General features: G+C 40.8%; 1 protein-coding gene across 2 annotated transcripts in view; it reads left to right on the plus strand.

Annotated features, from left to right (window-relative positions):
- Positions 1 to 8: 8 nt before the first annotated feature.
- PCBP4 (poly(rC) binding protein 4) overlaps positions 9 to 26,269 on the plus strand; it is a 48,214-nt gene continuing 21,953 nt past the window's right edge. For both annotated transcript variants that reach the window (XM_020803881.3, XM_020803882.3), the window contains exon 1: positions 9 to 205. The gene's annotated coding sequence lies outside the window, so the exon portion shown is untranslated. The remainder of the gene's footprint in view (positions 206 to 26,269) is intronic.

Below are 26,269 nucleotides of genomic sequence, written 5' to 3' on the forward strand. Positions count from 1 at the left end.
GAGGGAGGAGAGCCTCTCGCGCGCGCGGAGGGAGGGAGGGAGGGAAGCAAAAGAGTCCCGAGGCTTTGGCCTGCGCCTCCCTCGCCTGTCAAGCATTTGATTTCATTGTTGCGGGCTGATGTCACTCCCAGTTGTGACAGGCGCCTCTCCGGGTGACAATGTGGGACTAGGAGGCACAAAGGACCCCTCCGGATATCCCCCGCAGGTAAGACGGGGAAAGACGAGGTCCTGGAGCCGGAGCGCCCTCCCCCCTCCTCGCGCGCGCGCCCCTGGGGTCCCGCGGCCAAACTTTTAGGGGAGCTGGGGACCCCTGTGGGGCTCCCGGGCGTGGGAGAGGGAGAGGGAGGGCGCCGGGGGGGGAAAACGGGGGGCGGGCGGGGGCCCCCGCAGAGCTCGCACCCTCCCAGCTCAAATACCGGCGGCTCCGAGGAACTTCCCTCGGCTCCGTCCCCCCCCCCGAAGCGTGCGAAGAAGGGGAAAGAGAGGGGGGGCGCGGAGGGGGGGTTTGCCGCCATCGGGAATCCTGAGGAAGGGAAAGAAAACCAAAAGTTGGGCCGGCGGCGAAGGCCGGGAAGGAGCGCTTCCTAACCCGCGGCGAGGAAGAGATGCTGCAGCCGCCGAGCCTGGACCAGGCGGGACGCGGGAAAGCGCCCCGGATGCCTGGGATTCCTCAGGGACTCTCCTCCCGCCGCCCTTCTGCCCTTGCAAGCCGCCAAGCCCGGCTCCTGCGTCTGGGGAAGGTCTGCTTCTTCCCGGAGGCCACCCGAAGACGGGCAAATCCGTGGCCTGAGCCGGCAGGTCTCTCCCCCCCCCCCCCGATACTTTCCCCAGAACTTTTTGGTTTGTTTTCCGCTCTTGGGAAGGCGACCCTCGTGGACGACAGGGAGCCGGGAGCCGTTCGGTGCCCGGGAGGGCTGGGGGCTGTGCCCTTCCTGACCACCGATGAGGCCGTCCTTGGCCGAGGCTGAGCTTCGTGGAGAGCTTTGGGCTCTAGGCGAGACCTCCTCGCTGGGCAGCGGCACCCCCCTTCCCCTTCCCCTCCCGCCGCCCGCCCGCCTGCCCCGCGCGTGAGATCCTTCTCATGCCACTCTATTCTCAGCTCTCTTCTGACGTTCAGCACCTGCTCTTTCCATTTGTTTCAAGCCTGGATCCCGTTGGAAACGGAGGCTCCTATAATTCCAAACGGTCAGCACCGTGGGCTTTTCTCCTCACGCTAGCTTCCCCGCCTATGCCTTCCTCTCTCTACTTAGTTGGTGTGCTTCTTTTCCCCGCCGCCCTTTTTTATTTTTGAAGAATCAACTGCTCATTTTAGGTCCTGGCGCAGCTCACCTACCACCCCCTCAGCTAACTTCACGGGGCTGTGCTGCTTTTTCCAGCTCTAGGTCTCCCACTTGATGGGTCCCTGCTTGGCCCCCATTCCCTCTCTCAGTCCCTCATTCATCTTCCTTTCCACCCTCTTTCTAAACTGGCCTGGCCCGCTTTTGAGCTCAGACTGCTATTGTGGTGAGACCCTTGGGGACAGCCTGGGTGATGATGACTCTCCGTCTCTACCCAGCTCACTCCATTCGTGACACAGCCTCTGTTTCCAGCACCTGCCCCTCTCTTTTTGGCAGCAGATTGCATGCATCTCTTCCCCCTCCCACTCCACTCCACCCCAGGGCACATCCTTTTGTTCCCAACCACAACTGAATGGCATTCTCCTCCCAGTCATTCCTGGCCCACTTTACTGACAGAGGCTGAAGGAGCATCATCATGGCTGATCTACGGAAATAAGGATGAAGCTGGCACAGCTACATACAGTGAAGGAAGAGGTAGATTGTTTCAGCCGGCCTTGCATTAGTATGGAATTCTTAAATACTTTACTTCCTGGTTATACAGAACTCTTCTTCTTCCTTTGCGGAGTAGCACACAGTCACCCATGAGTGTAGCAACAATTCTGTGGCATTCTTGTGGAGGAACTTTATTTTGTACCCCAGTAGCTCGCTCTGTCTCTGTGTGAGAGGGGGGGGTATGTGGACCCTAAGCATATTTGCATATGTGGACTCTGAGGTCCTAATTACATTTGTATAAAAACACATGGTATTGAAGTAAATGGGAGTACAGTGTTTACCTCTAAGGAAATCTGTTTAAAACCGGGGGTAAAGTTTTCCAAGCCAAGAGACTTCCTGAGGCAGAAGGGAAGCCTATATGCTGAATGGGCCTCAGAGTTATGGGCAAGATGGGCTTTCCATTTTGTCTTTAACCAGCTGAAGCAAACGCCAGGAAGGTGAAGAATAGATTTACCACAGTTTTGACAACTTTCCATCATGGTAGAGCCAGTACTTTGGTAGAAACAGTAGAAGCGGATGCTGGATATTCTACCAGTTTCCTTGCCATGTTAGAAAGTGCTAAAGCTAGATTTCATTCCTGGTCCTTCTGAAAGAGTGGTCTTTCATTTTAAAAAAACAGCATTATGGAGCAGATCTTTTGCAGCTGACACATGGTTGTTGGTCCCCCCCCCTTTTTTTTAAATGAGGACTGCTCTCTTGCAAGAATGACACATACTTCTTAATTAGTCTTTCTAATGAAAAAGAAAACCTTCAGGATAATTTCTTTCATATGACCAACACACTCTTCCGTAAGGGCTTCTCTCAGGAATGACTCGAGGATATTTTCTATAGTAACGGTTCTGTTCAACGGGAGTCCTCGGGAGTCCTCGTCCTGCTTTTACAGCCTTGGCTGAATTATCCAAATTCCCTTTTGTTTTCAAACATTTGCCCCTTTGTCCTTTTCAATCCACACATCCTCCACCCTGTCCTGTTCCTGCAGTTTGGGAGCTGCACATCAATATTCAGAGCAGATATGAAGTCATCTTTCTCCTTTCCTCCTCTTCACCATTCAGGGAACACATCAGGAATTGTTCCTTGTGCTCCAGTCAGAGATCCCTCTTATGCGAAAGCTGGGGGTGAGTTGGGGAGGATTAATGAGAAAGCTGCCCACGTAAGCAAGCTTCCACTGGCTGCTTGTTAAAACGATGTTATTCTTTGTGCCCTCCAGCTGCATTTTTAAGAAACGGAGGAAGAGTTCTTAGAGTGATTTTGTGAAAAAGATAAGATTCACACTCATGAAAGAATCTACGCTTATGCATGATTAGAGAGATAACCCGAGTCATCCTGCACTTAGGACGTATTCCCGTTTTATCGCATGATGGTAGGAATAGAATCGGACTCAAGAGATCTGCTCACCACCATCGCTAACACCATATGATAAAAAGGTTTGCTGTTGGTAGCTATTTTCAGAGTGGCAAGCTACTGTTTTCCCAAAGAAGCCCATTTTAAACTTCTGACAATGGGCAACAGGATTCCTGTTTGATCAGGGCTACTCAGTCTCGGAAGTTTTCTGTGCTATTCGTTCTGTAATATTTCCAAAGGATTGGCTGGAGATGAGAAGCTGTTAAAGGCCAGTCTTGGTTCTGTCATCAGGACTGTGGGAACTTTTTGTCTCAGGGGCCAAACACATTGGCAAAAAAAAAAAAAATGTAGATAATGCTATGGGTTTGGGGTGGGCTGATTTGTATTTCCCCCCTATTGATCAGACGAGGCAAGAGGAAAGCAAATCAGCCGGCAGATCCAGGCTCACAACCAGTAGCTTTTCTTCTGTCTCTTTAGTCTGTATTGTATTACTGTATTACAACTATATTACAATTTATTGAATGTTTGAAGGCGGTGTGAAGATGGAAAAACTCATTAAGAATGGCAGGACTAGTCAAATGAAGATGACACCAGTGATGTCAGGAAATAATAAACTGAGTTGCAAAATGCCAAGGTCAGGACTGAAGCCTATAGGTTACACAGAAATTGGTTCACCACAAAGCAATGTGAAACACTTGTTTCAGATCTCACTCCGAAGGACATGCTGTTTTCTTCCCCTTACATCCATCCTTATGTTTCACTAAAAATACATTCCAGTGTCATGAAAGTGGGTATAATGTTGGCCTTTAATTTTAAATATGAATGTTGATAGTCAGCATTCTTAATACTTCTTCAGTACAAGCTTTTGAGAAGAGAGCTGCTTTTTTCAAAGGCTGCTCTTCCCTGAATGATTACCACAGTGCTAGATTTGGCTGTAAGGCTACCTCTAGTAGGCCCTAGAGGTGATCACTCTGCATTAAGGTGTTTTAAAAGGGTCTTTTGCTTGTTTTGGGTTAAGAAGGTGAAAAAAATGCAAGTTTGGTACTTTTAGAGGGCATATATGCTGCTGATAACTTACATCAATATCCCTTTTTATGGAATTTAATTTATAGATAAGGTGAGCTCCAAAACTTTCAAAAAGACATGGAATTTTTAAAAGTAAAAGTTATAACTTTTCTTCACTCTCCTCTTTCAATGTATAGTAAGTAATTAACCAAAACAGCTACTCATTGTGGTTTGATGGATAGGATGATGGCCTAAGACTGAGGAGACCTGGGTTCAAATTATCAGTTGGCATGGAAACTCATAAGGAGTGGTGGTAGGAACTGGTGAAACCATTCTTTAAACTTCTCACTTTGAAAGCCCTGGTAGAATTGTTCCAAATTGATTCTGAGTTGACAGCACATAACACACATAGGAAGGAATATAACATATGGGTAGTTCATTAACAACATGCTCATGCTTAAAAAGTCTCAGCAATTCATAGTTAGGGAGGACACAATGAAAAGAAGAAAGAGCAACTCATAATATGGCATAATGTCAAGACTTATCAGTTTTTCATTTCATCAGAATGTTGTCCCTTTTTTTTCTGAAGACAGGCAATAAAAACAAACCTAAAATATTTTAAATAAAATTTAAATACACTTTTTTGGTCCCCCCCAGAACATATGTGCCTGAAATATAATAATTATATTAATTTTCCACTTATTATAAGTCATTCCAGAATTATGAGTTGCAAACTTACACACATTTACTTGGAGAGTAAGACTCATTTAATTCAATGAGGCTTTAAAGCTGATAGTCACAGGATTATACTCTAAAAATAAAAATTGTACATGACAAATGGGAGAGAAATATTTCTGTTCTAGAAAATTAAAGAAGAAAATGAAACCAGTCATTATTTTTCCAGGGGAGTTTTCAGAACTGAATTATTTAGATAATATTGTTCATAATATGATGGCAGAGTGCCTTGCATGCAGAATCCCCACATATACTCTCTGGTATCTGCAATTATGGGCAAAAAAAACTCTTGTCTGAAACTGTGGTTAGTGATTGTGGGTGACTGTACAATATGGAGACAGATGGATGGATGATCCAACTTGGTATAAGCTGGCTTTCTAAGGAGCTGGAATTGGGATGTGCATATACTGGGAATGAAAAATGGAAAGTCCCTATCTCAGCTAGAAAACCAAGAAAACCACAGTGTTCCATGGATTTGTTCACTCTTCAGTGAAAGAAATAGCCCTCTTATAATCAGGAAAATAATGCAGACCTGCTTAGGTGGAGGAAAGCAAGTGCTATATTTAACAAGAGATAGAAACAAATAAATGCTGCCTCCTTCCGCACGTAGTACATGCAGCAGAACAGGGTTTGGGAAAAGTTAGTTTATTTTGCTTTACTTTTTGGACTCCAACTCTTGGAAAACTCTGGCCAGCACTGCTGGTGACCACATGCCCTAGTTTTCAGGGAGCTGTAGTCCAAAACAACAACTTCCCCCATCTTTGTAGCAGAGCAACATTAGTGAGAATATTGTTGCTGATTCCCTTCATTGCCCGTAATGCCAGGCCTCTTGCAACACCGCCCAAAATGTGTCAAAATGGGAGTGAATTTACTTCCTAAGCAGTTGAGTAAAATATTGCACCCCCTCCCCATAGTTCTACAAATTGATAGCTTATTTGTTGGTTGCCACTTCTAAAAAAAAAAAAAACAAAAAAACTGAACGTAAAGTAAAAATATATGAAAGTGTGTTCCAGTCTTTGTCAACCTTAATGCCCTCTAGCTGGGAGGTTTTGGAAAATGAATTTTTAAAAGTCACATCCCCCAGCTCTCTTAATGCTCATTTTGTAGTACTGTAGTAAGATGAGATGGGAAAGTTCTCATCCTATCATTTAGCAATCTCCATCCTTGCTCCCTTTCATGCTTCAGTTCTAGAGTGGTTTACTGAGGTTTCCTATGAAACTTTAAAGATGAATCGCCTCAGTTGCTATAACTTGTCATATCATCGTGCTGTAGTGCTACTGTGTCGAATAGTACTTACGCTATGACACAGTGATATCATAGGAATAGCTGGGAGTCCAATGATGCTACCCTCCTCTTGGACGGATCCTGGAGACGTTTGCCTTTTAGCAGCAGAACCTCATGCCACTGTTGCTGTTTTGTTTTAAATCTCACCTGGCGGATATACAGTAGTTAGCTGTGCCATCTGCAAAGACCCATAGCCCTTTTTTTCAGGAAAAAAGAAATCAAAGCCACTTGATATTCGTTCCTGCCTGGTCAAGAAACCAAATCTTTAATGAAGTCTTTAATAACTGACATCTCTTAATTTGGGGAGAAACTGGATCGAGAGAGGGGCATTTACATATGTCCAATATAAGAGAAAAAACTTTATCAGCATGTATAGCTCATGACCACAATGGGGGAACATTCCCACTCTAAATTTTTGGGGTGAAATGCCACCTCTCCTGCCCCAGTCATCAGTGTAGAAGAGCACCCACCCCTTTTTTTCTTCTTACACTTGCTCAGAGTATTGCTAAAGGGTGCTCTGTACAGTGTGGACTAAGAGTGGAGGCACACTGCAGGTATATGGGATGCATGAAATCTCATATGGTATTTTGTGACCATGGTACTACATGCAGACATGCAATAGGGAGCTATAGTTAGCCTAGCTTCCCTGTGGATTTTAAATGTATTCCACTTGCAGTGAAAGCAGAAAAACATGGCCCGCAGAAAATTATAGCTGTGCCCAGATGAGTTTTCAAAATTCTCCAGCCTTTTTTAAGGTAGAGAAATTGAGGAGACCATTTTGCCAAATTTTAGGGTTCTGCAAACATTTTTTATAAATTGGGGCTCAGCATTAGCAGTGGTAGTAGCAGTGCTTTGTTCACTTTTCCCCAGAGATTTTTGTTTCCTTTGTCTTTATTTGCACTGCCACTGCAAGTGGTGATTATAGCCACTGCTGGCAACCTCTTCACCATTTTGCTTCCTCCATAATGCCCTCCATGTAGCCTCATTTGAGAGGCAGAAGCCATAGTGATGGTGATGGAATGGAGGGAGCCACCAAAAATTGTTTTGTAAAATCTTTGAAGTGGCTTTCTCTTTCTAGCACAATAAGAAAAGGGGGAAGAATCTTAGAATATTTCTTAGAAAAACTGAGAAATTTTGACTCCGCGCTTGTCATTTTTCAGGGTTCAGGCAGCTTCTTCAAGGCCTTCCTAATGTCACTTTTTCAAGGTGTAATTGTAGATATGTGTTGTTTCTACCACAGGTGCTTATACTAGAGTTCCTTTTATATTAGCCCTGTAGCAGGTATGAGGGGACGCAGACTATGTTCAGCTCCAGTTTGTTTTCCAATTCATTTTATTTCTGTATCAAAAACCCTTCTATTTTTCTGCCACATTCTGAGGCCTCTTGACATTTCTTTTAGTAACAGTTTTAAGCTTACTCTAACCTTGCAAGGTAGTCAAGGATACTGCCTCCCCCCCCTTTTTTATTTTATTTTAATTTTTTTTGCAGTATGTCATTGGGTAAATTCCTCCATAGGTCTTCTTCAGATCAGAATGTGTAGGCTGCCAGAGACACTACAGAATCATCTTTCCTTGGATGTAATTAAAGTGTAAAAAGCTGGAGAATGGAGGCCATAGAAGTGATTGTGTACACACACACACACACACACACACACACACACACACACACACACACACACACACACACACACACACACACACACACACACAGACTCCTTATAAATAAGGTAGGCACAAGAAGCCTGAAATTTAGCAATGGTAATTTCTCCAAAATATCTCCTCTACTGAAATTGATGCTGAAGGGGATTTCTTTTCTATGTAATCAAATGAGAATGGTTGACATTCTTATGGTATAAAATTTCACCACAGCACTAAAAAAACAAACCAACCCTCAGTGTCGTTCCGCTAGGATACAGGAGCCATTCTTTGAGGCATTTGGCCCAGGAATTCAGCAATTTCCATGGGAGTTTGAGGTCATTCAACCTGTAGACTGTTTCTTTGGGTGGAGATAATATAGCTCTCCCCTTATGCTTCTCTAGCTTCTGATTGTAAGCTGTGCTGAGCCCTGGGAGCAGAAGCACTGTCAATGGAACAGGCACTAATAGGAGGCGTGGGTTGATGATCCTTTCCATGGATAGATATTGTCACTCATGCCATCTGCTTTCTGGCTCTACAAGCTGCCAGTTGCTCATGCTGTCTTCAGCATCCTTGCTGTCCCTTTTCTCTGAGAAATCCATAATAGCCTGGAGAGGGATTTCCCATGTTGCTGAGCTCAGTCTCCAAAATGCAGGACATTTCTCTCTCCACCAGACCCAACTGATGCAAGAATATGTATCAGCATCAAAATAAAAGCCAAATCAGACTACTTTTGATGTGTGCTGCACAATTCTAAGCATGTATTTTCAGATGTTAAATCCCAATCAGTTCCTTTCAGACTCCTCCTTAGTCTGTATGCATGTTTAGCCTTATGTATGGTACACTGGATCGGATCATATGACTCACAGATGAATTCAGTTCAGCATTTGGTATTCTTGATATTCATAATGACCAGAAAGGGAATATCTTGGGGTTGCCATGTATCGACTCGGTATTTTAAGGTACAATTTCTGATCATTTTGAATGGGTCAATAGCCCTGCTATCACAGTTCTTATGTGTCTTTTATTTTTGGAGTCTTATTCAAGCCAACTTTCTCAAATATACAAAAAGATAAAATAGGATTCTTTTGCTTCTTCCTTCTCTGAGTCATATATTTTTTTCCAAAAAAATGCAGTCATGTGACTTTATGGCACAATTTTTGAAACAGCAGAAAATGTCTGCTGTAATCAGCTTTAGTTTCTGTAAGCAATCTTTGATTTTATCCCAGGATTCTCTTCAGGGCAAATATAACTTTATTAGGATTGTTAAATCAACGATCCAGAATCCAAATTAACTGTCACTGCTGTTATATCATTGACTTTACTGCCAAAATTTCCAAACTAAGCCAGATCTGAGCAAGGCTGTGTGGTCACCAACAGAGGATCAGGGTATAAAAGGGATTAAATGCTTATTAAGGTTATGTTTCAATCACATGCACAGAGTTATATTGATCACCTGCTCTGGTAGGAGGAATGTTCTCCTCAGAATATGCTGTTATAGTGGATCATGTGAGAGGACAAGGTGTTGGGTGGTATGTCAGTGTTGGCGGTAAACTGATATAGACTGTAACTGCTTTTATATTTTCAGGAATTAGAGTATGAAAGAACTTGAAGTAAACTAGAATTTTATATTATTTAAATTGTGACAAGAATGTTATATTCATGAAAACTGGAGACTTCAGTTCAGGAAGAATGAATTCTGCCCATGAGGCTTGCCCCTTTCTGTTCTCCTCATAATCTCTGTTATTTCTGCCCTTCTTTTCCAGTTAATATATCTCAGTCCTGATCTATATACAGTACTCCTCACTGTATAGTAATAAGAGCAGATATGCCTCATAAAGCAGGGTGAATAAGAATCAAAGATTCTTTTTTTAAAAAAATCAAAATTGATTTAAATCACGATATACTCCGGTTTCTCTTCAGATTACATGAATCTTTCACCTTTTACTCTGTCATAAAAAGAATGTTACTCTTGACATAATTTATTTGGGCAAAATAATATCTGACCAGGACACAAAGTATAAAATATTAGTTTGGCAGAAATTAAATTATTATAACCTTTGGGAAACAGAAAACATGTGTCCCCTGTCAGTTGGCTTGTGGATAGATAAAGTATGGGAAGATTAATCAGTGTTAGACAGAAATATACAAAGCCAGTGTCAACGGAAAAGATTCAAACTCATTTATGAACTTATTGCAAAACCTAGACTATACTTTTTTCAGACCAAAAAAAAAAATGAAATCCGAATTATTTTGAATAGACTGTCTGGTTTTCTTATGAGAAAACGTAGAATGTTCTTCATCGACATTGTACCTGTGTGTTTTGCATGTTCTACTTGTATAAATCATTTATGGTAAAGTTTTCTAACACACAGTGAGACAACTTTTTTTAAAACAGTTACAAAGTAGTCTCATCTTTCCATACCTACAGGGTACAGTATAATGGAGTTCTATAATTCAGTATAATGGATTGCTTCTGAGGTGCATTAACACAGCTTTCTGCTGAGAGGCATTGGTGGAGTCGTGAGGAGAACTCTCCTCCAGATACCCCTATGTGGACCTTGGGCACTGTAGCAGACGACTCAGCCCGAATTGGTGCCCCCTCTTGTTGCACTCGACCACACAGGCAGGCTGCAAGCCTGCAACGACTTAGTTGAGGGTGCACATGGTTCAGTGAATGTTCTCAGCCCCAGATACAATGTATCTTCTTTACTTAGGGGAAACATTGTTCATTAAGCCAGTGTTATATTGTGACTGCATAATCCATTTTTTGTCTATTTTAGAAGCCGGTTGTTATAAAGAAAACAGATTCTGTAGTCACTCAGCACTTTTTAGATTACATCTTCGTTGCTTCTTAGAAATCATTTAAGGGCATGTTTTTCCATAGTTCACCATGTGAACTTTGAGGTCTTTTATTTGTTATTTAATTTTTTTTGTTCCTAGTTTTCATTTCAAACCAAGAGGAAGAAAGGAATAGAGAGAAAGAAAAGATGGAGGAATGTGCAAAATACAACCATGAGCTAGGCATATACTTAAATTTAAGTAAGTTGACCATGTGAACAAAAATGTGTTTGGAATTGTCATTGGAACACTGTAGACATTTATATGTAGCTAAAGAAGCGAGATCTACTGGCCACTGAATGATGAGTGGTGTGTGTTTATCTTTACAAGCTCTTACCATGGTGGTAAGAGCTTGTAAAGTCCAACCGCACTGTCCACCAGTTAGGTTCTACGCTGGCAGGACATAATATAAAGATATGAATATATCTATAGATGAAAAGAATTTTTCTGTTTCAGAGTTGATTCACTGCAATTTGTCCAGCTCAAAGGGGACCACCATTGGACATGCCATGTTATATACTTGAAATAAGCATTGTTACTATTAAATTACCAGTATTTAGCAGAAACGGCCAATTTTGTTTTAAATGAGTTGATGTCATCCATGGTCTATCTTTGTTAGTGGCTCAAATCCTGTTGACTTAAGTTGTGTCACATAAAATTTATGATATCATAATCAGGAGCAATTATTCAGAAACCAAACATTCCTAATTTGTCCATTTAAGGTCCTGAGTCTCCCATGTAATTGTTTTAATTGTTGGGAAGCTTTTAGGGGGGTCAAGATATAGGAGGGGGAATTCTTTGATTACCATAAATCATTGCCACCAGGATAATGTTACTGGCAGCATTCTTACTGTTCATTCTTCTCTGAAGTCTATATCCTCTGAAATCTGTAGTTCAGTAACAAATTACAATGCAGTAGGCAGCTTAATGGTTTCAGTGAACATAAGAACAATCTAAGGCTAAATGGGCACTATTCAACAACAAAAAAGGCTTATCTTCAAGAAATTCAGAACATAAATTAATATGTACATAGAACCATACATTCAGAAGATTATGTTACTAGGGGAATGCAGGAGCAGGTAATGCCTTTCATTGACGATTATTTATATAATAATCGCAAGAATTTATAATGGCAAGAATTTATATATATATATAAATATAAATAATCGTCAATGAAAGGCATTACCTGCTCCTGCATTCCCCTATATATATAGGGGAATGCAGAAATCTCATATATATATGAGATTTCTGTGCGTTTTAGCCCAACTTCTTTAATCATTTCTGAGCTGACTTGGGTGCCTTCATTTGGAGAAAGGCAACACAGAAAAGAAACAAACTGATAAATAGTAAAATAATGTAAATTATACAGTGGACCCTCGACTTACAGACGGCTCGACTTACAGACTTTTACACACACAATGTAAATTAGCATTTTTGACAAATTGTAGCAACTTCTGCTACTGCTGGAGGTTTTAATTTGATGTTTACAATTTTTTTTTTGTTTTGTTTTGGTATCCTGTTCTGAAAAACATCTGAGGCAAAAAAATAATAATCTTGAAGTGTTGTTGGGCAGGGAGGGGGAGAGGGATGGAGCGCCTGAGTGCAGGGAGAGATTTGATGGCTTCTGTGCTGTTGTCTAGCCGGCCATAACTTGTTGTTCTCCCAAACAAAGCCCCAGGTTTTCCTGACACTCAATCTCCCAGGCAAGAATAAAGGCGCTGGAGTCTAAATAAGCCCCCTGAGAGGCTTTGATAGGACAGTTGCCGCCTGGGACAGCTGAGAGAGATCAGAAGGGAGGGGGTGACGGGGTTTGCATTTACACAGCTGTTGCCTTCTCGCCTCATCACTGGGTTAACTAGCATTTTCAGCCTCTCTCCTCCTCCCCCCCCCCCACCATCACAGATTTCAGAAAAGTCTTAATATTGTTTTGGCTTGGGTTAACAAAGATGTTAGGAACACAGACACACACACCACATACACCCTTTGAACCCCTACTTTCAGTGTCTCTTGTTTCCCTAAGGAGAGGACTTGGGGCACAGAGGAGAAGCCCGGGAGCTGGCATCACTGCCTGGGTTTGCATTCCATAGATGCCTCCAATGTAGCTGATGAAAAAGTTACAGATTATTATCAGTGAGGCTGGGACGGAGACAGCATGATAGAGGTTACGCAGAGGGCAATGCTGGACCAAGCATGGGACTGGTAGGCAAACAGGTATAGGTCGAGTGTATTAACTAAGGATCTTTCAGAGCAGGAACAGGTCTTGCTTCTTTAATGGGCGAAAGTCAAAAACTCAGGAGGCTGAATGGATAGAGTCATCATAAAGAAAGACGTTGATCCACAACATTTAAATGTAACATTTATATTTAAATACATATAGAAAAAAAATCCAGTATGGCTCTGAGTTGCCCTTAGAAATGGTCTGTTCTGATTTTCTGATATTGGTTATTCAGTTCCCTGTCACAGACTATTTTGGAAGACCTTACGTGTCTCTTAGTGGAGGAAGATGGCCAGTTTCTTCACTCAGAAGCAGGGAGGATAGAGATGGGATGAAGGAGATTTTCACCAGGCACGATGCTCAGGAACCAAGCAGTACCACTTCCCACTGCCGCCTTAGGTGATGACATCATTGCCCATACCTGAACTAGGAAAAGTCCAACGTCAGGATGGCCACATTTGTCCAAGTTGGCCAAGAAATTAGAGATTATCCCAAAACTGCTGGGGAGCTCTCCAGTTTCACAATTGCCTGGTGAATTATTACTTTCTTCTTGCTCTTTCTGAACCAGTAAGTGCCAATTCCCAAGCAAAATTCCTCAGGGAGTGATACATGGAGGCCAAAAGGATTATATAAAGTGCCATCTGGCAAGCATAGCCCAAGGCTGGAAAAAAAGGGGGGGAATGTCTCTCACCCCTTTTTCGAAGAGGCACCTGCCAAAAAAGAAGTAAGATTGGGCACACCCAGCCTTTCACAGAAAGAGAATTGAGGGCTTGGAGGAAATGGAGGCACAGGCTGCCAACTAACTATTCCTGCCCCATGTATTAATAACCTTTTAAAATAAATTTTATAAACTTTTGAAATCCACTAAAATATAGAAATAGGCCCTGACAAACATGTTTTAAGAACTATTGAACACTTTTTCTGACTGATTGTAGTCCTAATGCTTATCACCTGAGGGCTTAGCTAAGAGCAATTTTTCTGAGGTGTGCAGTCTTGGTGAAGAGTTGCATTGCGTTTGGCCTCAAAAACAGGACATGGCACTATTTTTAAATACAGACGATACAAAATAAAAGTAAGTAATATGTTCAATACAAATTGAAGCCATTTTGCATTCAATTTTGAGCACACTTGCTCAGAAGTGAATTTCACTGCATAGTAAACATGCATAGGCTTTCATTGTAATGCATATAAACATCATTTTTATGATAGTGAAACTGTCCCTCTACCTTGCGTCTGGGTGTTTTTCTCTATTTTTCTGACTTGTTTGGTGCAGCTATTGTTTCTGTGTATGCAATAGTCACAGTTTTCAAGTTGTTCAGTGTTCCTTTCAAAAAGGAGAAAGATAATGAACGTGGTATATGGGTAGTTTCCTCTTAGTGGTTCAAATAGTGTAAATGCAGTCCATCACATCATATATATTTAATTGGACTATTTGCACTAAACAGTCTTGGTCTGTAGCCTCTGGACTGTCATGAAATGGATTTCTGCAGCATATGCAGCTGCAGATACTGATGCAGCATTTCTCAGATGCTTAATTTCTGCAAAGAATATTTGTGGCTGTAAATACAATATCAGATTTTTGATGTTTTGAGCTATACATAGCTTGGATATTCCTGTTGTGTTTTGGAGATAGGGAGATTTTAAATCGTTTCCTTTCTAGACCTGTATTCAATATCTTGTTGATATTCAATAAAGGTTACATCTCATTTCCTCCCCAGCATTTCCAATATTTTGATAGTCTATCTGCAATAGCATCTATTGGCCTTTGCTCAGCAGATATTGCTTAGATAACATGCATCCGTACCTTTTGTGAAGACGACTGTAGTCCCCAAAAGTTTGGAATGTAAGGGAAACCAATGCCTAACTCTAAAGTGGCACGTTGAGGGACTATCTGCTAAGACTTGTATGTTATAATTAGTTTGTTCATCATTCAGAGACTTAGACCCCTTCACAGATTGCTGTCATGGCAAAGGGGCTTGAGTAATTCAGAGAAGCTATGGGCTATGCCATGCAGGGACACCCAAGACAGACAGGTCATAGTGGAGAGTTCTGACTAAACGTGATCCACCTAGAGCAGGAACTGGCAAGCCACTGCAGTATCTTTGCCAAGAAAACCCCATGAACAGAAACAAAAGGCTAAAAGAGATGATGCTGGAAAATGAGCCCCTCATGCTACTGAGGAAGAGCAGAGGACAAGGACAAGTAGCTCCAGAGCTAATGAAGTGGTTGGGCCAAAGCCGAAAGGACGCTCAGCTGCGGACGCAGCTGGAAGTGAAAGGAAAGTCTGATGCTGCAAAGAAAAATACTGCATAGGGACCTGGAATGTAAGATCTATGAACCTTGGTAAGCTGGATGTGGTCAAACAGGAGATGGCAAGAATAAACATTGACATCCTGGGCGTCAGTGAACTCAAATGGACGGGAATGGGCAAATTCAATTTAGATTATGATCGTATTTACTATTGTGGGCAAGAATCCCATAGAAGGAATGGAGTAGCCCTCATAGTCAACAAAAGAGTGAGAAAAGCTGTACTGGGATACAATCTCAAAAATGATAGAATGATTTCCATACGAATCCAAGGCAGACCTTTCAATATCACAGTCATCCAAGTTTATGCACCAACCACCAATGCTGAACAGGCAGAAATTGACCAATTCTATGAAGAATTACAACACCTTCTAGAACTGACATAAAAGAAAGATGTTCTTGTCATTATAGGGGACTGGAATGCTACAGTAGGGAGTCAAGAGATAAAAGGAACAACAGGGAAGTTTGGCCTTGGAGTTCAAAACAAAGCAGGGCAAAGGCTAATAGAGTTTTGTCAAGAGAACAAGCTGGTCATCACAAACACTCTTTTCCAACAACATAAGAGACGACTACACATAGACATCACCAGATGGGCAATACTGAAATCAGATTGATTATATTCTCTGCAGCCAAAGATAGAGAAGCACTATACAGTCAGCAAAAACAAGACCTGGAGCTGACTGCGGCTCTGATCATCAGCTTCTTATAGCAAAACTCAAGCTTAAACTGATGAAAGTAGGAAAATCCACTGGGCTAGTCAGGTACAATCTAAACCAAATCCCTTATGAATACACAGTGGAAGTGAAGAACAGATTTAAGGAACTCGATTTGGTGGACAGAGTGCCTGAAGAACTATGGATGAAGGCTTGTAACATTGTACAGGAGGTAGCAACAAAAACCATCCCAAGGAAAAGGAGATGCAAGAAAGCAAAGCTGCTGTCCAACGAGGACTTAAAAATAGAAGAGAAGGGAAGGGAAACAAGATGCAAGGGAGATAGAGAAAGTTACAGAAAATTGAATGTGGACTTCCAAAGAATAGCAAGTAGAGACAAGAGGGCCTTCTTAAACGAACAGTGCAAAGATATAGAGGAAACAGAAAGGGAAAAAACAGAGATCTGTTCAAGAAAATTGGAGATATTAAAGGAACCTTTTGTGCAAAGATGGATATGATAAAGGACAGAAATAGTAGGGACCTAACAGAAGCAGAAGTCATCAAGAAGAGGTGGCAAGAATATACAGAGGAATTATACCAGAAAGATCTGCATGTCCCGGACAACCCAGACAGTGTGGTTGCTGACCTTGAGCCAGACATCCTGGAGAGTAAAGTCAAGCGGGCCTTAGAAAGCATGGCTAAAAAACAAGGCCAGTGGAGGTGATGGCATTCCAGTTGAATTATTTAAAATCTTAAAAGATGATGCTGTTAAGCTGCTATACTCAATATGCCAGCAAGTTTGGAAAACTCACCAGTGGCCAGAGGATTGGAAAAGATCAGTGTACATCCCAATCCCAAAGAAAGGCAGTGCCAAATAATGCTCCAACTACTGTACAATTGCACTCATTTCACATGCTAGGTTATGCTCAGAATCCTCCAAGGTAGACTTCAGCAGTACGTGGACCGAGAATTCCCAGAAGTAGAAGCTGGATTTCAAAGGGGCAGAGGAACTAGAGACCAAAATTCTAACATGCGGCTGGATTATGGAGAAAGCCAGAGAGTTCCAGAAAAATATCTACTTCTGCTTCATTGACTATGCAAAAGCCTTTGACTGTGTGGACCACAGCAAACTATGGTAACTTCTTAAAGAAATGGGAGTTCCTGATCACCTTATCCATCTCCTGATAAATCTATATGTAGGACAGTAAGCAACAGCGAAAAGTTGAACTGGAGGAATCCCAAACCGGAATTAAGATTGCTGGAAGAAATATCAACAACCTCAGATATGTAGATGATACCACTCTGATGGCAGAAAGTGAGGAGGAATTAAAGAACCTCTTAATGAAGGTGAAAGAGGAGAGCGCAACATCAAAAAAAACTAAGATCATAGCCACTGGTCACATCACCTCCTGGCAAATAGAAGGGGAGGAGGCAGTGACAGATTTTACTTTCATGGGCTCCATGATCACTGCAGATGGTGACAGCAGCCACGAAATTAAAAGACCCATGCTGCTTGGGAGAAAAGCAATGACAAACCTAGACAGTGTCTCAAAAAGCAGAGACATCACCTTGCCGACAAAGGTCCATATAGTCAAAGCTATGGTTTTTCCAGTAGCGATGTACAGAAGTGAGAGCTGGAGCATAAAGAAAGCTGACCACCGAAGAATTGATGCCTTTGAATTGTGGTGCTGGAGGAGACTCTTGAGAGTCCCCTGGACTGCAAGGAGAACAAACCTATCCATTTTGAAGGAAATCAACCCTGAGTGCTCACTGGAAGGACAGATCCTGAAGCTGAAGCTCCAATACTTTGGCCATCTCATGAGAAGAGAAGACTCCCTGGAAAAGACCCTGATGTTGGGAAAGTGTGAAGGCAAGAGGAGAAGGGGACAACAGAGGATGGGATGGTTGGACAGTGTCATCGAAGCAACCAACATGAATTTGACCCATCTTTGGGAGGCAGTGGAAGACAGGAGGGCGTGGCGTGCTCTGGTCCATGAACAGTCGGACACAACTAAACGACTAAACAACAACAACAAAGAGACTTAGACCTCTTAGTTATCATATCATTCCAAATTACTCACATGCTTCCTGCCTCCAAACCTGAGGAAGGAGCAAGATGTGGAGACTAGCCTTCTTGAGTCATACTACTGTGTCTGTTCTACCTCCCAGATCACTTCTCCCACTCTCCCTGCTAAGCAATATTTTAGCACTACAGTGATCCAGTTATGCTGCCACAGATAATTTAAAGAAAGTTTTAATGTTCATTAATATAGATGTGCATCCTTGTCTACAATTAGTTTTTATTGCAGAATGTTTTGAAAACAGGGCATCAGAACACATCCCTGCCAGACCCCAAATGGACCTCTTCATCGTTAGCTTTAGAACAAATATGGAACTAACAGACCTGGCAAATTAGGAATGAAGAATTTATTTCAACAACAGCCAAGCTAGACATGAAGTACTGTATATACCTTGGCTTTACGTACGTGCATATCCTGTTGAACTTGTGGTAGAAGGAAAGCATTGGCACTGTTCTCATGTAGTCTCCTTTATCTGTTAAATGAAGACCACCTTTCTTTTATAGATCACAAGAAAAAACTAAAGTGTGTGCTCCAGTTTCTAGTCTAGTCCTTGACTAGAGTGTTTCCAATGCATGATAATCCCTATTAAGTGTGGTGAAACTATTTTAGCACACCTATAATTTGGACTTTTCATGGAGTTTTCATTTGACATACCCAAGTAAAGCACTGATATTTCCAGATTATGTAGCAGCAGGCATCCATGTATGCCTGCTCTTGAGTATAGTTTGTATTGTTAGCCTATTTGGCAGTAATCAAATGTAAACAAAAGCCATCACTGCCACAGGGCAAAAGTCTGCAAAAGCTGGCACCAGTAACATACTGGAGGACAAAACTGTGTGTTCTCAGGCTGTCTACTCTTTGTCCCCTAATTTTGTCTGCTGTTCTCAAGTGTGGTGGAGGAGCTGCCCTGTCATGAGTATTAAAGTGAAATCTAACAGCCTGTCTGTTTGTTGTTTGGTAAATAGAATGTATGTTGGGAAGCATGTGGTCTGTTGCCTTAGGCACACAAAGTGTCTTTTGTCACTTGTGACCTCAAAATACCATTGGTTAAAATCATTTGAAAACATATACTGTGAGAAGGGGGTTTATGTATTTGCCTTTGCTTATGCGTATTATGGTGCTTTGACATGTAAAAGCTTTGGTGTCTGACGAGGTAATTAACCAACACTTTGAGAAATTTGGTTGCTTTGTGTGCACAGCAACATTGTTATTATTGCCAGTGTGGCAATCTTTGTGTTTTGATCTTCTGAGAGATCATTCTTCTTAGACAGTATAATGACTTTGGAGGAAGTTTCTGTTCAACTGAAAACTACACAAGTCATTCTGGAATCTGTACTCTGCTTTCTGCATTTGAGAAACAGACAAGAGTTCTGGTGGCTTGGTCATGAAGCAGTTTGCTTTCTGTCTTTTGATTCTGACTGACAGTCCGAATTGGGCTGCTTTGTAAAGAAAGAGAAAAAGCCTTTGATGGCAGCTGTGCTCAATTCTGCTTCATCGGAGGCAGAGAGTAAAAGGTGACATCTGTAGAGGCCCTTGCTGTGCAACCACTGAGCAAAGTGACGCATTCATGGCACAAAAGCTGATGTCAGCTGTTTTGACATGGGACACCAGATGTCTGTCATTAATACACTTTGGATGCACCCACACTGGCAGTTTTTCACATGATCCAAAGTGAAAATTGTATAGTCTACATCCCATTCTGTGTCACTCATCTCAGGGGTGCAAACCAGCTCATTTTAGACCAGGGACTTCATGGTCTTAGAAGGTCTTGCTCCATTTAGACAACTATGTGTATCACTTCATTTCTGAATCCTACAATTAATTTTATTTTATTATTTTTATTTTATTTATTAAATTTATACCCCACCCCTCTAGACCATGTCTACTCGGGGTGGCTTACAGCATAAAATAGATCAATATTAAAAAAATGTAAAAATACAGTTACAATATTAATTAAGGCAATTAATTTAAGAAAGGAGTACCAAGATGGGATAGAATAAAAAACGAGGAGAAGAAAAAAAAAGACTTAGCTGACTGGAGGGAAGGCCCGCTTAAATAGCCAAGTTTTAACTGGCTTTTAAAAACACCCGGTTTCTAGTTTTTTCCTTCCGAGCCTCTCGCGGCGTCAGACCCCTCAGCCGTCCCTGCTGGCGATGACGGGTGATTCGGGTAGATCTGGGTGGAAGAAGACGATCTGCCAAATATTGCCCCTTCTTCAGCTCTCCATGCCTTACAATTCCTACATTTCTGATGTGATAGAGCAAAGAAACAAGAATAACTGCCAAGTCAGAAAGGAAAAGAAAGCTCTAAGCATGTGTGCATTTTAGACTCACATACTATATATCATAGTAGGATCATGGTGACAGAAATAAAATGGCATTCACAACTGCTGCTGTTCCCACCCATCCAATTCTTTCTCGGGAATAAGCCTCACTTTATTGGCAAAAGGAATAATAATAATAATAATAATAATAATAATAATAATAATAATAATAATAATAATAATAATAATAATAATAATAATAATAATAATAATAATAATAATAATAATAATAATAATAATAATAATAATAAACTTCTTTAGTTGTTTCCATGCCCAGGCAGCCCCTGCACACTGTAGAATGATTTTAAAAACAAGAATAAAAGACGCTGCAGCAAAGAGGAGCAGCAGGTCAAGCTCAGCTCAAGGGCCAATGCTGTTTTTGCTGCTACTCCCATCACTTGCTAGTCCCTGGGTGGTCCTTAAGGGCACCTGGATTTCACCCTCCACAATCCAACTTTAGCTGCACCTTACTGTCTGTATGCCACTTCTAAATCTGTATCCTATAAATGTTTAGGCATTATCAGAGATGTACAATTTTCAGTGTGGTTTACTTGGGATGCGTAATGAAGCCTTGTGATTCCCAGTTCCTAAGGTTTGTGTCACACAACATTTTTTCTTATATATATTTTCCTTTCTCTTAAATGACAGAGAATGTACATCATTGCATGCTACACCTTCTTAATTAACTTCTAAACAGGAACTGAAAGTAGCTATTTCACAGTCCCAAAATACGCCTTGTGATTTGGCCTCTTTCTACTTTGTCCCAAAGATACCTTTCTCCTGTGGACCACAAGAGATTAACTCCAACTATTGGGAGTCATCTTGGTTAATACATGGAAAACGCTGGAGAAGGAGCAAGAAAAGAGACATGAGTCAAAGGGATCCATGCTCAGTCATGGAACTCACTTGATCTCCTTGGGAATACCATAGTATTTCAGCCTTTTACAAGTTTTATATGAAGATAAAATGGAATAGCCCCTTATGGCCTTTGACAGTACAGTGGGTTACAAATCTTATGAAGCTCAAGAGTTGCTTGTTATGTTTTTACAGGTATATGTAAAATAATTTAATCACAAATCTAAACATTAAAAATGTGAGTTAGTACATTTGCTCCTCAAGGAGCTTCATTGGGTGGTGGTGATAGATCAGGATTTGCTCTGGCCTAAGTGAAATGGTATGTGATAAGACTGCCAGTCCAAATATACTTTAGATTGACAAATGAGGTGTAGAATTGGAAGCTTGATGAATGTCTCCAGGTTTGTCTATTATTTATATGTCAATATTTAGTTTCAAAACTGTGCTTTTATCTAGCATGTGCTATGTCCCTAAACACCTGACCTGGATTTTGTTAGACATGTTATTCTTGTATGCCTTAACGTTAGCCATATGGAGAAGAAATATGTGCAGATTTTAATATATATGGAATGGGTGGTCTGGAATTATTTGACTTTCCATGAATTACTAATGGTAAATTGTTATGAGAAAAAGAACTCTGAATCTTACTTAGCAAAAACCAGTTTGGTAAATACCTCACATTGCATACTGAGCATGTTATTGCCATCTTCCCAACCCTGTTAATAAATATGCCAGCCAAACAGGAGGATAAATACATTATTGTATTATTTGTTTGTTTCTGAAGTTTTGGTTGTGATTTTTAAGTCGCTCAGGCAAAATTCTGCAATTTCAGAAGATAACAGAAATTAACATTTACAAAAGCTAATCAGATTTTTCTTGCTTTGTAGAGGCTGGATGCATGGAAAAATCTATGATGGGGTAAAACTACTTCTTTTCAGATAAATAGATATTAATATATTTTCAGATAAACATAGATTTTTTAAAAAAAGGGGGGGATGGATGAGGAATAAAACTTCCTTTATGTATATAGGGCTGTACTGTATTTAACAAAGGGTTTGGGCAAAATGTAACCTTGCAAAGTGATAAAGAGAAGTATTATTTTCAAAAGTCCTAAAGAACATGAAAATCCTGGTAAATGAGTTCCAAACATTACTTATCTACCTACAGTCCCAAACATAGCAGTTCAAGCAGTCAATTAATTTTACAGCTTGATCTCTTCCATTCTTACCAAGAAATAAGTTTGATTGACTTGGGAGTAAATACTTTGCTTGATTACTTTTTATTATTACTTTTAAGGGGATACACTGTGGATTTTAATGTGAGCATATATATTTTTATTATGAAATGTTGCTATGTCTTGTTGCAGAATTTTCTGTATACCACCAATGTGCTCTGAAAAGCATTTTTAAGTCTCTTACTGAATAAGCAAATAAGAAAGTGTGCAAATCCTTTGTTTAAGTTATAATATTTAGATTTAGTGGGTTGGGGGGCAAGATTGTGAAGTGACTGACCACTAGCTGAAGAAAGAAACAACAAGGGGAAATGCATGTATACAATTATGCAGAATTGACAAAAAGATACTGTATACTACTTTCACAGTGCATATTTAAACAATGGAAATCACTTGTACAAGATGTAGAAGAGATAGTCACCAACGTGGACAACTTTAAAAGAGATTGTACAAATTCATGGATGTTACAACTATCATTGGTGACTTGTCTGTATGTTATTTCCTGTATCAGCAGTGGAATGGCTGTCAACACCAGCTGCTGGGGAACATAAGGAAAGGAAGATGCTATTGTGATCATCTCCTGCTTTAAAATGCCATTTTGAATTAGCTTGGCTGTTATCACAACGTCTGTCATTTACCTAAGAGAGACAGCCTGGTATCTTATTTAAACTTCCTACCAATTATTATTTTTTTAACATTTTGCTCATCCTGACATCCAGATCTTTAGGGATCTGATGCATGAGAACCAGTTCCGGAGGGGATTACTCCTTTGGCTATTCTGAGAATAGTTTCTTGGAAAGGATGTGGACATTGTGCTTTGCAGGACGCTGTCACATGAAGTCATATTGGCTGAAATCCAGTAGTAAGCTGCAAGTAGAGTAGGCCCATTGAATCAGTGGGGATTTGCTGAGTCAACTCCTCTGTAGGTTCCATTGATTCAACGGGCCTACTTTAGTGCATCTTACTACTGGATTTCAGCTACTGTCTGGGAGGTCAGGAGGAGTTTCAAAAATAATCTTTCTCTTATATCCAGTCTTGGTTTTAACTCCTGCATTGCCTTTGTTGTGGTTGAACACACAGGCTTTGTGGGGAAAAGGATTTCCCAATTCTAAAACCAGTGCTGTCCTCATGAGAAATGATATTTGAAAGGAAGGGGGTGTGTATAACAATTACATGCTCCACCCTGCTTTCTTGACGGGTGAGGAACTCAAAGGGTGACATTATCTTTGGCATTTTGTAATTTCTGTCTTTTTGTAAACTAAGCACAAGGAAGCTGAAAGCCAGACACATGACACTAAAATGGCATCAGCGTCCCCTGGAGCAAGCAGTTTCTACACATGGAGCCCCCCAGTGTTGATTATTACAGCCAGCTGCCGACAAGGGTCCTCTTCTCTTTTGCTGTCTACCTTGTGGTTCTCTGATAGCTTTCTCTCTTCCATGTACAAACACTATGGAACATTGCTCACAGTTCTACACTGGCTTGTTCACTTAAAAAAAAAAAACATCCCCACAGAGCATTAGTAGACAGTCATTCAGGAAAGATGGCCACCTAACAGCCCTTTCCATTCAACTAGTGGAGAAAAGAAACACCACTTTACCTGGTTCTTTGAAAGAACCCACATCAGTCTTTCCCACTACTTTGGTCTCCCTCAGCATTGCCCCTACATCTTTACTTGTGTTGGTTTATGTATGTTATTGTATTGTTTTATTTGATGTAATCTGTATACAAATACTGTATTTAATTGACTGCACAAATACTGCATTGTGTTTATTGTATCTTTAATTATTTTGTATGTATAGCTTCAAAATCATCAGAGCTATTTTATGAATATTTGTTAATAATTATAATTAAAATAGATAAATAAATACTCTGTTTCCCTGAAAATAAGACTTAGCCTGAAAATAAGCCCTAGTATGATATTTCAGGATGCTCATAATATAAGCCCTACCCCAAAAAGAAGCCCTAGTTAAATGAAACCCCACCCTCCACCATTGTGCAGCAACCAGAAGAAGATGACACAACTATATTTGAATAAATGTAGATTGTTGTACATTGAAAAAAATAAAGCATCCCTGAAAATAAGCCCTAATGCATTTTTGGAGCAAAAATTAATATAACACCCTCTTATTTTCTGGGAAACATGGTAGGTAGCTAGATGGGGGACATATACACATGCCAGTTCTCATAAGGAGGGAATTGTGTTTGGCAAATACCTCCTCAGGGTCATCTGGATCAGCCAGCCCCACACTCACAATTACTGTATCTCTTTTTGCTTTCTGTTGCCTATTTATTTCTTGCCCTCTATGTGAGTAGCTGTCCTTTGCTCTAACAGGGGAAGGTACGTGCTTTAAACAGAGGCATTGTTGTATGTTAGGGAAATGGAGTTGTCGGCCTCATCACGAATGGCAGTATGGTTCTCACAAAATATTTGGACACGGAGAAATGTGTTGTATCAATTCCCAGGAACTACTGGAATCTGGCTGTGGAGCCAGAGGCTAGGAGTTCGATTTACCACTGAACCTCCTTGACAGAGGCTGGACTTGGTGATCCATAGGGTCCCTTCCAGCCATGCAGTTCTAATATGATGATGATGATTAAATACAGGACATCCCCCTTCTCCATCTTATCAGAATGCAATATGTCTAACAAAAAATGGGAACATTCCTAGACTTGATGTTTTCACAGAAGTAGCAAAGGTAAAGGTGATGACTTATTTTAGTGGATCTTTTCAATCAAATCTACAAAATAGGAATTGTTCCTGAGGTTGGCTGAGGGGATTTTTTTTGTATTATATATTGTACAATGAAGTGTGAAATGTAACTAAACAACACTGTCTCTTAGTGAATGTTTTGCTATGTAGTATCTGTATTCTATGTCTAAAGTGGACAATATTCCTCAAAAGCTTACATTACAGTACATCAGTCAGTTTTTAAAGTGCCACAGCAACTTTTTCTGCTTTTGTTTTGTTTCTTGTTGACATTGTATATAACATTTATCCAAAATTGAAAATACAGTGACTACAGAACAGTGAATTAAATGAGCCATGCACTTGATATTTTCTCAGAAGCTTTTGATTCAACAGTTAGCATTGCTTTCTGCAGGAAAGCCGGATAGAAGCCGGAAGGAAGGCATATTTGCCTGTCAGGTTGCAAAAGATAAGTTTACAAATGCAGGAGTTAGAAAGATTTTGTGAAGATTAGCTCCTGAAGAAGACTCTAGAAGACAGGGAACATTACTTGGATATCTGTTGTGCATCAGCTATTTGCTCACATAGATCACAAGCTAAATATGAGCCAACAGTGTGATGTGGCTAAATAAGGGCAAATGCTATTTTAGGCTGCATTAATAGAAGTATAGTTTCCAAATCCCGCGAGATGCTAGTCCCCCTCTATTCAGCACTGGTTAGGCCTCACCTTGAATATTGTGTCCAGTTCTGTACACCACACTTCAAGAAGGATGCGAAGAAATTGGAACAAGTTCAGAGGAGGGCGACAAGGATAATCTGGGGACTGGATACCAAGCCTTATGAGGAAAGGCTGAAAGAATTGGGCATGTTTAGCCTTGAGAAAAGAAAACTGAGAGGTTATATGATAGCACTTTTTCAAATATTTGAAAGGATGTCATACAGAGGAGGGACAGGATCTGTTCTCAATCATCCCAGAGTGCAGAACATGCAACAATGGGCTCAAGTTAAAGGAAGCCAGATTTCGGTTAATATCAGGAAAAAATTTCCCAACTGTTAGAGCAGTATGACAGTGGAACCAGTTACCATAGGAATTGGTGAGTACTGGAGGCATTCAAGAAAAACTTAGATAATCACCTGTACTATATTTTAATTATTTTGTTTCCAATAAAATTCCCTTTATGAATAGCTTGGTGCGAGTGTGATATATTCAGCTCAATCTGTGTCAAGAAGTGCTACTGCTGTATTTCAA

The sequence above is a fragment of the Pogona vitticeps genome, chromosome 2 (genome assembly GCF_051106095.1).
Source record: "Pogona vitticeps strain Pit_001003342236 chromosome 2, PviZW2.1, whole genome shotgun sequence".
NCBI lineage: Eukaryota > Metazoa > Chordata > Lepidosauria > Squamata > Agamidae > Pogona > Pogona vitticeps.